Here is a 15,338-nt window from a genome sequence, read left to right on the forward strand (position 1 = left end):
TGAGACAAGAAACGAAACAGCAAAGGTGAAAAACTGCACCTATAAAATAGCCATGTTAAACATTTGAAACCACAGAGTATATAAGATTATTATACATAAAACTGAGTGGGACTTCTTACTCGTGCAAAATTCACATCCAATAGTGTATAAAACACACCCAGGCACATGAAGAGGCAGCCCTAACTTGTAATGCCTTTGATTTCTTAGTTCCATACTGTTTACCTAGTAGGAATAGAGTTTAAATAAGCCAACTGGCAGCCAGTCAAACAAGTACACTCTTGATTAAGTGTGACTGCCTGCTTTGCTATCAATGGTTTCTCCTATAGCACCAATTCGAGTGGTTTATTAGGTCTAGTCTTTTGCACAAATGTGGAAAGCAAACAGGTTGGAATCAGATCTTAGCCCATTTCAAGAAATCTGCTTGGCTGTAGCTTCAGGCCTCACAGACTTGAAGGCAAGCAGGCTGAAGAGAGGAACTGTAAGTACAATGGAGGGCCAGGAATGCTACTCAAAATATACTTTGCTGGTGATGTCACCATTTTTATACTGGAGTTAGTGTCAGGGGTGGGTATAATCATAGTTTAATATCCTCTGAGGGGAGATACATTACACTAGGTATTTTTCCCCCCAATCTCATTCGTTACAGGTAGTTTTTTTTACCTGATGCAGCAATCTGTACATTTTCAAACTTCTGTAACTATGCTATGTCTAAGTAACATTTTTACACCCATGCCAGAGACTCTTCAAGGATCAGAGTTCCCCCAAACCCATTTCTGATCGCTAGCTCTGGAGAAAGGCTTGGGGGACATTGGAGGGGGCAGGAAATCACTGCTTCTGCAGCCACCATTTGTACTACTCCTTCAAAGCGCGTTTACACCTGATAGGTAATGATGGCACGGTCATTTGAAGATCACATTATTGCCATTCCCTTTTCAATGCCTTCCCCAATTCAAATGCACCATAGAATTTGGCAGCAGATTTCAAACTGCGCAAGTTAGAGGATACAATTGTATGACTTTTGAAAGATTGTTACTGGAAAGCCAGGAACCTGACAGTCACAATACTGGCTTTTAGTTCTAAAAGTTAAGACAGTTACCAGTGAAATCATGCTGGAATTGAAGAGGGAGCTTGGGGGTGAGAAGGAGAGAAAGCAAGTTAATAATCATAAGTTATGTTTTTATGACCTGCCAGGCCTGGGGCTCTACACACTCCACTGGAAGACCGATTCAGCTTTCCCTACAGTATACGTAAGGAATCAGGACCCAATCTGTACAAAGAGTCATACACATGACTATCTTTACTCAGGTTCATACCTGACTGCAGGACTGGATTCAAGTGATTTACCCTGATGCTTGGCAATATAAATGGGCTTAAAACTGTCACTGGGATAGCTATGTCTAACAGTGCTTTCTTATAATTAGTCCTACTATAGTTTTAAACTAATGTCCTTTCCATTCACCTGGCCAAATCAGGCCCATCATGCACACAAAGCTTGAAGTTTTACAACAAAGGTGTTAAAAGTTTATAGTGGGGGGAAAAAAACCAACACATTTCTTTATGAGCACTTTAATTTGATATCACAAAACGTTGTCAAAAATTATTAAACTGAACAAGACAACACCATTGCCTTTGTGTAGACAAACATGAGATTTCAGAATAAAGGATATTTTTATTCCGACAGACAGACAGAGACCCCTCCCCCCACCACCACCAGAGAACAAGGCTTAGAACAGCACTCAGCCATCACAATATGCTCTTCTGATATATATATATTTCCACTATACGCATTATGGACTTACTGCAAAGCTATTTGGTAATTTTTAAATGCTAAATCTTGACCTTACAGAGATGTTATTATTGGTCACTATTGTAACTATATGCTGTCGTGCTTTCTATTATATCTATTTAATTAAACAATAAAAAATTTGCCCGAGATACGTATGTGGCCTTTAAAAAAAAAAAAAAAAAAAAAAAACGCATTTAAATCCACAATTACTGTGATTAGGCCTTCCAGCTGTGCTGTGGAATTAATGTTTTTCTCCTTGTTCATTAGAAACACACACACACACACACAGGAGTTAGTATGATCGGCTCTGAGTTTGCAACACATGACCATTAAGTAATTTAAAGCTGCATTTTCTGCCAATATCCATTATGGTATTAGTATGGTACCCAACAGTAGGAGATGAATAAGCATCCAGCCTGGGCACACATCAAGCTGGATCTATGCAACTACGAAAGTATAACAAAATAGGTAATATAAATGTGAGTATTATCATTTTACTGCTAAGCGTATATGCAATGAATGTTGATTGAAATACAGGATAGAACATTAGCAGTATCACTGTCCAATAACCACTGGGGAAGATAAATGCTTAGAGACACTATTTTCTGTTTTAAAACTATTAGAGAGAGATATTAATATATTGTGAAGAACATAGCTTAGATATAAATCGGATGATCTTGTACACTGTAAACTTACACCCACCCCACTCCACAGACACTGATGGAAGAGGTAGGCCCTTACTATAACAAAACCTGAACACAGAAATACTAAGCATCTTTCCCAAGCTTATAAAAAAGTTTAAAAAAAGGTAATGGTAGCACCTGATGGTCCTTATTTTGTGATGTCTTATACACATCAGCCATGGTCCATTGTTAATGCTGAATACATTACATGAGAGTAGAGTGGTGGACTTAAGGTAATGGATGCCAGTCTTTGAGAATTTCTGGGTTTCATTCTACAGACAGTAAGATATATTATTTTTTGGGTATTGGTGAGGTAAGTTTATAGAGCACTTTAGGAGGAGTATTATGTCATTGTGAAAATGCATAAGCAGTATTTAAACAAGTTACACGCAAAAAGGACACCTACTGTGCACGAGGGATTTCAAATCAGGCCCCCAACTTTCAGGTGTCTGACAGTTCTGTCACTCACCTTGTAGGTTATTAGTCAGCATTAGTCATGGATCTATTCTATCTCACAGTTAGACTCCATCAGTCCCAGATTCCTTCCTTTTGTACTGGAATCCTTCCCAAATATCTTCCTCTTCAAAAAGCTTCTTAAATTCTAGGCCAGCAGTTAGGTCCTGCTCTAGGGTAGCCATTTTGGAAATAAATGGTCAACTGGAGCACTGTTCAGCTTCTTCCTCCCTATATGATTTGAGCAATGGGTTTCTAACTCCCAGCTGGAGGTTGCTATGCCACCTGCACCTTGACATATTCATCCAGTCACCACATCAATTTTGCTCCAGCAGATCTTATGCTTCAATTTTTTAAAAAGCATCTAGTCCATCTGGTTGCAAAAATAACCTTGGTTTATATGACCAGACAGTGCTGTTTTCCGGTCTGCAGAAACTGTATCAAGCAACCGCATTAAAAGGTGTGAACTGCCTCATTTTCCTCTGTTAGGTATTAATTCTGAAGCATAATGATGCCAGTTCAAAAAAGTCAACATTAATATTTGCTGATCATTTTTGCAAACACATCCAGATAATGTTGGATGCGCAGAGAACATGAGAAATTTCTGCAATATCTTTGTGAATAGTTATGTTTGACTCAGTTTACTCACTAACATTTGTATTGCTACCTACTTGATAGCAAGATATTAACTTCTTTCCAGAGACCAGGAAATAAGCAATGAATTGTTTGGGTGTAGGTATGGCAGACGTTTGGGTTGAGTGAATGGACTGCCAAGAACTGTGAACATGTGAATGCAGCTACCTTGGAGATACAATGGAGAACAACAGACAAGCAGACTACTAATTTTTAACAAGTGTCAGCCAACGGGACCTCTTGGATGTGAATGGGCAATTACTCATCCAACCATAACCCATTTCCCCCAGCTGAACCAGGGGTGGGGGCAGTACACATGAAAACATCATGACTGTGACTTGAGACAAAGGACTAAAAGTATTAGGAGACTGGGATATGTAATCTGCTCTCTCAGGAGGTGAATTTATCCAATCCAGGACTGTTAGGTAAGGCTAGGGAGATTTGCAATGTGCCTTTCAGGACAGGGCCAGACACACTTAAGCAAGTGAGATGCTGGTAAATAAGGTGAAAGAGATGCTTTTAGGCTTTGCTTTACCTTTTAACCTAATGTCCCTAAATACTGTATTCCAGCTGTTTTGAGAAGGCTGTCCTGTGTCACTAAAAACATCGGCTGGTTGCATAGCTCTCAAGGGTAAGTCTCCAACAGGGATCCAAACTCATCTAGACCTGCTGATGGAGCTATTGTGAAAAATTGGGGTGCTGAAGCCAGGGACCCAGTCTCTTAGTAGTGGAGTGGCTCCCCCTTTGAGCAAAGCAGAGGCCACTGGAGTTAACACTAAGGGTATGCTCCCAAAAACAGTATATAAAGGTCAGAGGCAAAGCACACCCACTGGATCCATGACAGGATGAAAGTGAGGAAAGGTACTCCGAACTCCTAAATACAGATTTTAAAGCTTCCAAGGAAGTAAATAGGAGAGCTCTGAAGTGCTGGCTTTTCCCTATAAGGCTATCAATATTTAGCCCCAACTTTCAGTCTTTCTGCCCAGACAGAAACTAGCCACTGTTAGGCTTCTCTGCCCAGAAGGAAAACAAAGGGTAAGAACAACAGTGGTCTAAGTTCACCCTCTATCATTTTTCCTACTGGATGCTGCTGAATGCAAGTTAACTTTACCAAGACCCTGATCTTGCAAAGGAATCTGTGGAGACAAACCTTTATGCCTAAACTGAGGCTGAGGTCAATGGCGCTGTCACACCGCACAAGTGCAAGGCCCTCCCCCTCGGTCATGGAACCTTCTGCAATATAAGAGGCTTAAAACAAATTTCTTCAGAGCCATATGGTACTTGCAATCGTTGATTGCAGAATCTTATTGGTAGCAATGAGAGGTCTGTTATAGATTGAGGTTGGAATATTGCTGCCCCAGCCCTGGGTCCTTAAGTGTTCATTTGGTTTTCTCCACAGCATAACGTCTCTGGCTAAGTCTGTACTTTCTCTTTTCCAGGTTGCTTGAAGCCTATACTTTTCAGGATAAAAAGTCACCCGACGTGGATTTAGGGATTGTGCCTTTCTATGATGCATACAGACACTCAAAGTTTTCAATGTGTTTTTTCCTCTGCTTTTGTTATTATTTAACTTCCAAAATATAAGCAAAGTTAAATCTGGTTTTACTGGAGAACTTCATGGATGTCTCAGTGATGTCAACACTGCAGTGTGAGGCCTGACTGCAGCTCAGGCGGATACACATGCGCTTGCATGGCTAAAAATAGCAGTGTAGATATGGCAACACAGGGCGTGAGCTGTATGTGCATGCTCCGCGGGGTCCCTGGATACCTACTTGCATTGCTGAAGCCTGTGCCGCCACATCTACATGGCTATTTATAGCTGTGCTAGTGTGTGTATGTCTGCAATCACACCTCACACTGCAGTACAGACATACTCTGAACATTTGCACTGTGTGCTCTCACATCTTAACAGACTTCCTTTCTACACAATGTTAATGGCTAAAGTTAAACAGAAAAACCACTGAAACAAACCCCTAAAGTAAACAGTTTAGCAGTCTAAAATTCTGCTCTCAGCTACTCAACCTTCATTCTTTTGTGATCTCACAGTTGAACTAATTCTCAAGTCATCATAGAATCTTCCAGGGTAAACAAGACCTGAATTTCCAATAAAGTGTAGAGAGAACTACCTGGGTTGTCTTTTAGTTGTTATTTTAGTGAACAAACCCTCCAGGCCTTTTTTTTCCCCTCCCCCAAATAGATCATGAACATAATTTCAGTTGTTTGAGACTGCTAAAAAAGTACCATAAAGGTGACCTTCAAAGGAAAAACAAGGCGATATACAATCTTTGGATTGTCTATAGCAGTGTTTCTCAATTGGGGTTCCACGGGCACACTGTTAGGGTTCCGCGAGCAGCTGTTCTCCGCCGCCGAAAAAGAGAAGATGTCCCGGATTTTTCGGCGGAGGGTATCGAGTGTAAGTATAATTTAATTAAGAAATGCTGACCTAGTTGTTTGTGTTAAGAGTTTGGGGGGTTCCGCAATTATTTATAGAGTTCAAAAGGGTTCCGTGGCCAAATTTAATTGAGAAACACTGGTCTATAGTCAAGTATTGGGAGCTCTCTCTAGGAGCCATGCAGTACCCAATTGTATGGTGATAGTAAACTTCTGCAAACTGGCTAGCCAGCAACAGCTCCCACCTACATTCAATTCAAAGTAGATAGAAATAGATTTGTGCCCTGGAGGAGGGGAAAAATATCAAGCAGTTCTCAATACATTTGCATTTTACACAGACAGGACGCTCTCATAGCAACATGCAAAGCCCCCCCCAACCCCATTTTTGAAGAAGATAATACAGACTGAACATACAAACATAACACAAATACAGCCCACTGGACATACCCCGCATTTCTGATTATAGTTCCCATTAATTAAAAGGCATAATACCCACAGCTGCAGTCATCAATATTTACCTCCAATAAATTGCAAGAATTGAATGCTTCAAGCCATCCTATTGTCAAAATGCTCCTATGAACCACAGAGTCAGACTGCAGTAGAGAAACTAAATCCCACATTTAATTCAAGGAGTGGGGCAAGGAGCAGAAAAGATGGAGTCTATCAGGTTATCTACTATGCATGGATATTAAATAAAATAAAGACAACTTGCCAGTGGTGAGTAGAAATCTTTGCCCGAGAGAGGTCTAAACTATCAGCTTCTACAAATAAGATAACATTAAAATAACTTAGTTTTTAGTACTCCCTATGAAGAATAAAAATTTTAATTCTATTTATAGGCAAGTTTCCTCCTGATCTAAAACATTCCATCAAGACAATCTGGATCAATTTTAAATTACCTTCCTTCAGTAGAGATAAATGAAGATGATGTAAACAGTCACACCAGCACAAACCAAACATAAATGTCACTGTCACAAAAGCAATAAAAGTATAGCAGCTTTACAAGGAATAATTCTCTGCCTTTTTATGGCTAGTTTCCCCAAGACTTCCCTCTGGCTGTACCCCAACTTTCTTTCAAATATTTCCAAACATTCTACTTTAGGGGCACACATGCACAACATAACAAATTACCCTATAGCCATTGCTCAAGTCTAGCAGCAAAAGAACTCTACCAAAGCTTCTGGTGATTGTTACCCATTCTTGAATTCTAAGACTAACATGCTTCCAGTGAAGTTTTTCAAGACAAAGCAAATTAAAATGGTTCAGGGAATCAGTAATGAGATAGGGAATCCTTCACTTTAAAGGCTGATCTACTCACAAAGTTGCACTCGTCTAACTAAAAGTGTTATTTCATACCAAGTTAGTTACATCATGCAGCTTTGTAGAAAGGCAGTCACATCCATTTTAATCTGGTTTATATTGGTTTAGCTTCCAGCAGAAAACTTATATGTGTAAGAAATGCGCAGCGAGTTTTCGACTGGTGTAAGTGTCCATCCATGTGTTTGTCACTGGTTCAACTAAATTAGCAGAAGTCCTCTATACAGACAAGACCCAAGTCACAAGCTCACATCTGTTTCTAAGTCAATATTCAGTTCTACATTACATGAACAGGTGTTCCTCCCAATCAAAGTGACCACACTTTCAGTTTGACCTCTAAGACACATGCAACCAGTTTGTTTGGTATCTTTTTAGCTAGCATCAACAGAAACTCTGATAAATTAGTGGGATTAAAAAGTGAACACCTCTCAGCAGTAGAGGTGGTTCTTCCATAATCTCACTGAGATATACCAGCAAAATAGAGTACTGCAGGGGCAAATACTGATGCTGCCTATGGTACACCCGTCCTAAAGAACTTCAGAGGCCACCAACTTCACACCTTTCACCAACACTAAATTCACTGCTAAAAGAGAAGATGTACAAGAGAGAACAACTGAGATTTCTGGTTTGCCATACTACATATTTAAAGGAGCAGTGTTGATTTAAGTTTAGCTCACACTTTTGCAAAAACAACCAATAGGAGCATTCCCAAATCTTAAAAAGACACATAAATGGAACCAGTTGCTTTAAAACAAATCATTTCTTGTGATGTTTGAAAGCCAGATGTCAAAGCATTAAGAACTTGAGTGAAAACAATTTAATTGATTTTCACTGTTCAAGCTGAGATAAATGCAGAAGTAAACAAGAAGTGTTTTCAGTTTCAATTTGATTTTAAAAATTTCTCAGTTTAACAACAGGTGTTATTAGTAACACAGGCAAAGAAATCTGTTTACAACATTTTTGAGTTAGAGTTTTTTTAACTTAACTAATTTTGGCAGATGAAATATATGAAAAGGAGACCAAGGACCAAAAACGAGTCAACAGCATAATTTGTCAAAGAATATACATCTCTACTCCATATGAGACCATTCCCACAACTCAGGAGAAATAAAAATCTAAGACAGTGTAGCAGATTTCTCAACACACTACAAATAAGATGTTATAAGAAAAAAAACATGTAATTTCTGTGGTATATGAACACAATATTATCTGATTATTCAAAACTGGAAAATTCAATGTGCACTCTACATCTCTTGTGGAACAGTCTAAGAATTGAAAAAGTATTTATAGTGAGAATCGAAGATAGCAAAGGGATGTTGAACAATAAATGGAAAGAACTACAATCCCAAATGTTTCTATAGCATCAAAATCTAATCTCTGCAGCCTAAGAACTGCTGCACAACACATGCCACTAGTAAGACATGAAAGTATCTTAGAATTGTTAGATATATATTCCAGATTGAGAACCAACACACTATAATATAATGATTAAATTTGTTAAAATAAGATACCTGACCTACATAGCAAGTCTACCTAATGGATTTGCCAAATAGATTGTACATGCATTTCTATTGAGCCTCAAAAGCACAGCTCCCTAAAATTAGCATGTTTGATAAACTGCTCTTTTTCCTGAAAAATCCTGTGTGGTTATATTCTGATAAGTGAATCTAAAAAAAGAATTGTGAGATTTAACATCTGATCTCTCTAAACAACTCCAGTTCAAATTTGCTCAGTATACAAATAAACAGATTTTTTCCCCTTAACTGCCAACTCTGAAAACTCACCTGGGATCTGAAAGTCAAGCTGGGTTCCTTCTGGCTCCTGAATCATGAGCAGTAAAGATTCTACAATCAAATATCTGATTAGCAATTCTGTCAGTGATAATGTACAAGCCAGAAGTGAATCCTGATTATCCTACCATCACTGAATTGGCTCTGCAGAACTAACATGAGTAAAATCTCATTTGTCAGTAAAAAGCAAAATGATATGGTTTTGAGTATGCACAGGAAGCAGATTTACCACAATAGATGCTGCCATTTTATTTGGTAGTCCTTTTTTAAAAGACTATAATTTCATTCTGAAAGAAGACACTTGTGCATTTCCAAGACTTCAGATCTCCATTGTCTATTTCTCCACCCACTCCATGCACTTCAAGAAGATAAATTAATATTTATTTCAAACATTTCAATGTTTAATTTAACTTAAAAAAAAAAATCATTCTGAACTTGGAGACAATCATGATACTTGATGACAAAGACAGAAAAACTCACACTCCAAAACATTCAGTGGGAGACACAGGACACTCAGAAAGCTATGTTTGGATAAGATGGAATCAGTTATGTAATTTTATATCAAATGCAAATACAATCTACATACATCAGACTTCAAGCTTTTGCAGGAAACAGTCCGCTCTCTGGAATATCTTGGAGCCCTTCCCCAGTAGCCAAAAATCTATGCCTGGACACTTCATCCATCACCACAGACAGGCTCCCTAATCATCCCCTCTCCCCCCACATGTGTAAATTTCATTGTTAGCATATGACAAATTAGACAGGACATCAAACTAGTAAGTGTACAACAAACATTCAGCACTAGCAGAGAGCTGCTCTAAGTTCACCACCCTGCCAGTGGTGGTGAATTCTAATTTTCTATTAAAATAACTGGACTCCACCTGTGACAGAAACAAATAGTTTAAAACAGTGTTTCTCAACCTTTTAAGTAGCAAGTACCCCCTAACTCATTAAAATTTTCAGAAGTACCCTGTAGCAGGAGGTGTGGCCTCCCTCCGAGATTGATGCAGAGGGAGAGCCAACCCCCCCCCCTTGGAACCCAGGAAGACAACACCTGACCAGAAGCAGGTAGGCGGGGCTAGTCCTTTAAAACCCAGGCCTTCTCGCTCAGTCAGGGCCCAAGGAAGAAGGATGCCTCTCCCTTGGTGCTCGAGCCTAGGGCCACATCCAGTGTCAACCCAGAGGAGAAGCTGCCAGATCTACCCACACTGTGGGGCCCTGCGGATCTGGAGGAGCTACCTGAACCATATAAGCAGAGGGGAGACTCCTGGATCCTATGACCTGGAGGAAGGCCTGCCAGACCTGCCTGGGACCGTGAGGATCTGCCAGAGCTGCCTACTGCCTGAGGACTTAGAGGAACTGCTCTCCGCAGAAGACCCTGCACAGTTTCTGGACCTGCTGCTGATTGACTGTGATGGACTTGTGAGACTCCCACATGCCATCTACCTCAGTGACCCAGAGGGAGACTACTAGCCCCAGGTACTTTAGGGAGAAGGTGGGAGGAAGAAGCCCAGGGAAGCTGATTACAGTCCCACTGAGCTGACGTATCAGCGAGTTTCGGCCAAAGCCCCACTGACAGGACACCGTCACTGACAGAGCCTTGGGCTGGGATGCAGTGGAAATGGGTGGGCCTGCATCCCTCCCTCCTTTCCTACCCCGACTTGGGGTGAATGTCCATTGAGCACCAGAACCTGTCCCTTACTGCCTGTCACACCCTGCCGAAGGCTAGGTATAGACTACTTACTCACCTCGCTAGGGGCTAGAGACTGCTGTCCCTCTGCCCTTCCTAAGGGCCGGGCCATAGACTGCTGCTCGCCCTACCAAGGGCTCGACCCTGTGTGTTTGCCTGCCCTACTGAAGAGCTGGGCCAGAGACTGCTGACTCCCCTGCTATGGGCTCGAGCCTGTGCTAGCTGGCCTGCCCTCCAGGGGGGTAGGCAATAAACTGCTTCCTCGCCCTGTCCAGGGCTTGAGACTGCTGGCCTGCCCTCCAGAGAGGCTAGGCTATAGACTGCTTCCTTGCCCTGCTGAGGGCTGTTTCCCGCTGCCTGCCTGTCCCTGGCTGAGGGCCGGACCATAGACTGCTGGCGCACCCTATGGGGACAAGAGACTATTCCTCCAAAGGAGCGGCCTGAACCAAGGCTCGCCCTACTGAGGGCCAGAGGCGGCCCCTTAATTTGGACTCCCTGAAGGGTGTAGGCACTGGGAGGTGTGGCCTCTCTCGGAGATTGATGCAGAGGGAGAGCCACCGGCGCTGCCCCCTACAGGGGATCTTCTACATACCCCAACACCCAATTTTCCACAGGATTTTATATTTACAGACTAATGTGAGCCATATGTTGGAAGAAGGGCTGAGCATATAAGGCAGTGATATGGCAGATCTAGTGTGGGTAGAGTTACCACCTTTACACCAGGGGTGCACATCTCAAGTATGTATCTGGGCTAGAGGTGATGTTGGCCAAAGCTAGGAGGCTTTGAGTGGCATGCCAATATTGGGGAACAAAGTGCCATGCCAAATTTGTCAGATTTGAGAGGCGGAAGGGGTGAGAGAGAGACAGGAAAAGAGAGTAACTGGTAAAATCTGGGACTGTCAGTTGTCAATTTCACTGTTCAGCTAGATGAGTGAAATTGACATGTTTTCTGGGTACTGGGATTTGAGTCAGGGAGGGGGGCTGCCACCTGGGCAAGTTGCAGGCGGCTCCCACCTAGCTGCCAGCCTGGGAGGTAGGCAACGAACCACCCAATCCGAGCTGGGGTAGAAGCAGCTTCCGCACCAGCTGGGACCCAGGGATGTGGGCAGGCGGCTGCTGCCCGTCTTCAAGCAGGGGTGCTGAAGGCTGTCCCTCGGCTCAGAGCTTTGGCGCGGGTGGCTGCTACCCAGCTGCGAGCCCAGCTCAAGACACAGGAGGCTGCTACCAGGCTCCCACGTGGAAGCTGGAATCTGGTGGGAAGCAGGGGAGGAGGCTGCTGCCCACCTCCCCCAGAAGCTAGTGGCTGCCACCTGCCTCCCAGCTGGGAGCTGTGACTGGGCAGGAAGCGGGGGGTTACCACGTACCTTCCCCAGAAGTTGGCAGCTGCTGCCTACCTCCCCTTCACTCTTTTTCTCTGGATACCCCTGCCTGTGTCTCGTGTACCCCCAAGGGTACATGTACCACAGGGTGAGAAACTATCATTTATAACATATAAAAAAGTATTGCTCTGTGCATTAGAATTTACTTCTTAGAAACACTAAAGAGTGCCACTAGATTCAGATATGAGGGAAATAATTTAAGATGGCTGCTTCCATTGACTGAGGTCAAAATAGAGGTATAGGCATATTTGAATTTCATCAGCTATGTCTATTATATCTTCTTCATAGGATGTACAATACAGAAATCTGAAAAATCACTGAATTTCACTTAGTTAAGAATTTGACCCAATCTTCCTTCTGGCTACAATTGGAACTAATTCTAGACTTGAGGCACCAGTTTATGCAGACAAAATAAAACATGCCACTGAACTATGTTTTAAACAGCTGATTTACCCAAAGAGGAGTGCATTTGCCCACAACTTTGTCAATGAATTAATCGCAAGACTCACCAATAGTAATCTCCAAACCTCTAAATAAAATCAAATAGTAATATAAGCTTTCACAACTCTGCTCACACACTTGCCCTAGAGCAATTAATTTCTTTAGATGAGTGAGTAAAATATCATCTGTATTTACATCATTCTCGTCAGGCCAGGTAAGTAGATATTCTGCTTGTGCTGCAAAAATGTTCATAATTTTGCAAGGCCTGTCCGTAACACTGAAATTTAGCAAGACAGTATAAACCCAACTATGCCACTATAATTGGGAAGAAACAGGGCTTGCGGGATTCACATTTGCAGCTTATTAATGAAGGCCAGATAAGACTCTTGCACTTTGCACTGAAGAAACCACTGCACAGAAAAAAACTGAAGAAATCAGAAGTTTTGAGAATTAATTGATGCTATTAACAATAAAGAGAAACTAAAGGAGGTCAACAAAAGAGCTGCAAACACACACTTCATCCATTTCTCACAAAGTATCAGGATTAAAATACAGAAGAGACAAAAATATTGCCAGACTCCCTAAGCAGCTGTCTTTGGAGGTCAAATATCCCAGAGGAACAAAAAGGCATTTTTCAAAAGCAGTGATCTGGAATTTTGTTACAGATCTCATTCACTACAAATTGCCACACTCTGCTGCAACTCAAACCTCTTTCCCCCAAAAAGCTTACAATAGAATATAAGCAGGTTTGGACAAACTAGATTTTTATTGATAAACACTGATTTCACTGTATACATAGAAACCATTTCCATCAATAATAATCAATTTACAGAAATGCAAAGTAAAAAAAAATGCTGCTAGAGAACATATTAGAGTTTGACCTAAGGATGTTTACTTTATATATTATGACATGATATTGACAATTCTTTTTTAATGGCTATAAAGCTTCAGCTTTTTGAATCTCAACCATCTACTGTCCTTAAATTATTATCTGACCAGCCCCCACCATTATCTAACCACATATGATTTCCCACAACTGTGGGCATTTAAATCACCTGAAAAAAATACTTTAAAATAAACATTGATATTTGTCAAACTTATTGAAAAAATAAAAATCAAATTCTGCCAAGCCCAAACATAGGGCAGGTCTGCAAGATGAGCAACAGTCCTTTCACAGCATGAGTTTGTGTTCCCTTGTTCCCAAGGAGAGGAATCCCTCTGTTCTGCATTATCCCTAATGCCCCTGCCGCCAGACCAACAAAGAGAGATTCCTCCTATTTCCCCCACCCCTGGACATATCAGCCCCGTATTTTGGAGAGCCCTCCTGCTCCCCATACACTGCCTCCTGTCTGTCTCCCAGCCCCCCTACAACAGCCCAGCACAGCTGTGGAGAGCCAGCCAGCAGGTACCGGTTATGCATTAAATGCAACAAGGGCGGAAAGTGTTGAATAGATGATGAAGGTTCATGAATCAAGGGCTGACAAGGAGAACCCCAGATGTGCAACGCCAGATCTGGCACCCCTTCTTCCCACCACCGTCGCCACTGTGATCACTGCTCCCTCCAGTATTGTTCCGGCACCCCCCCTCCCCGAACCAGATATTATTGCACCTCCATTGCATACATCTCCACTAGCTGCCCCTCCCCCAAGACACCATTGCACCCACCCCTTTCAGCTGCTCCCTCCCCCATGAGCCAAATATCATCGCACCCCCACTGCATGCATCTCTACTAGCCACCCTCCCCCATGGCGCGTGCACACCCACACACCAGCTGCCCCCCTCACAGAATCACGGCACCCCGTCCCGCTGCCCCTCCCCCAAGGAGCCACACACTGCACGGTACCGCCGCGCCGCGCCCCTCCCCCGGGCCGGTATCGCGACCCCGCCTCCCCTCCCCTCCCCCAGTCCCGGCCGCGGCACAACAAAAACATCGACAAGCTGCCGGGCCGTGCTCACTCCCCGCGCCCAACCGAACCGAACCGGGCCGGGCTCCCCCTGCGGCCTCGGGACAGGCCTCGCGGGCCCGCACTCACCGACTGCACCGCCGCCGCCTCAGAGTCCTGCCTGCCTCCGCCGCGGCCGTTGAGTAACGACGAGCCGGGGGCGGGGCCGGGCCGCGCGCAGAGACGCAACGCCCCGCCCTCTGCGCCGCCGGCCCGCCGCGTGGGAGGAGAGAGCGGGACGGCCCCTCTCGGCTCTGTGCGGCCGCGGCACGGGCCCCCGTACAGCTCTCCCGCTCCATCGCCCCGTGGGCTCCGCCCGCACGGGCCATCGGGGCAGCCCCCCACACACAGGCCCGTGAGCCCGTCCCTCCGCACCGGGACAAACCCGGCTCCGTGTGCCCCCCCACCCCCGGCACTGCTCCCCCTGTGCTCCCCAAGATTGTCCCCCCGCACCACCCAGCCCCCCGCTTCGTGCCACCCGGATACCCCCTAGAGATAAGGGACAGGGCTTTGTTTTAAAGGAAATTTCCGTAGCACAGCAGGTATTTTTCTTGCGCGTGTTCAGGTATGCAGTGCAGTCATCATCAGCTTATTTAAAGGGGTACTTGCAGGTTTTAATACATTTCAGTCCATTGATTTGAAGTGCAGCCTTAACAGCATCCGTATCGAGCAGGTTTCTGCAGTCTGTCCATATCTGTCTACACAAGGCAATTACTCTTTCCACTGCTGCAGTTGAGGTAGGAATGGACAGAATACATTCCCCAAGTTCTGAGAAGGAGCTGGCTACCGGGTTTCAAAGCCCCCGCCATTCCCCTGCACACAGTGCTCACTG

At 43.6% G+C, this 15,338-nt stretch overlaps 1 protein-coding gene across 3 annotated transcripts in view; it reads right to left on the reverse strand.

Annotated features, from left to right (window-relative positions):
* The window catches only part of MAPK8 (mitogen-activated protein kinase 8), a 98,746-nt gene extending 84,028 nt beyond the window's left edge, over positions 1-14,718 (reverse strand). The window contains exon 1 of one of the 3 annotated variants that reach the window (XM_067538978.1): positions 14,597-14,718. The gene's annotated coding sequence lies outside the window, so the exon portion shown is untranslated. The remainder of the gene's footprint in view (positions 1-14,596) is intronic. The other 2 variants (XM_067538968.1, XM_067538960.1) reach the window with 2 other exon arrangements.
* Positions 14,719-15,338: the final 620 nt, after the last annotated feature.

The sequence above is a fragment of the Emydura macquarii genome, unplaced genomic scaffold (genome assembly GCF_026122565.2).
Source record: "Emydura macquarii macquarii isolate MOO-44397 ecotype Brisbane River unplaced genomic scaffold, CSIRO-AGI_Emac_v2 contig_67, whole genome shotgun sequence".
NCBI lineage: Eukaryota > Metazoa > Chordata > Testudines > Chelidae > Emydura > Emydura macquarii.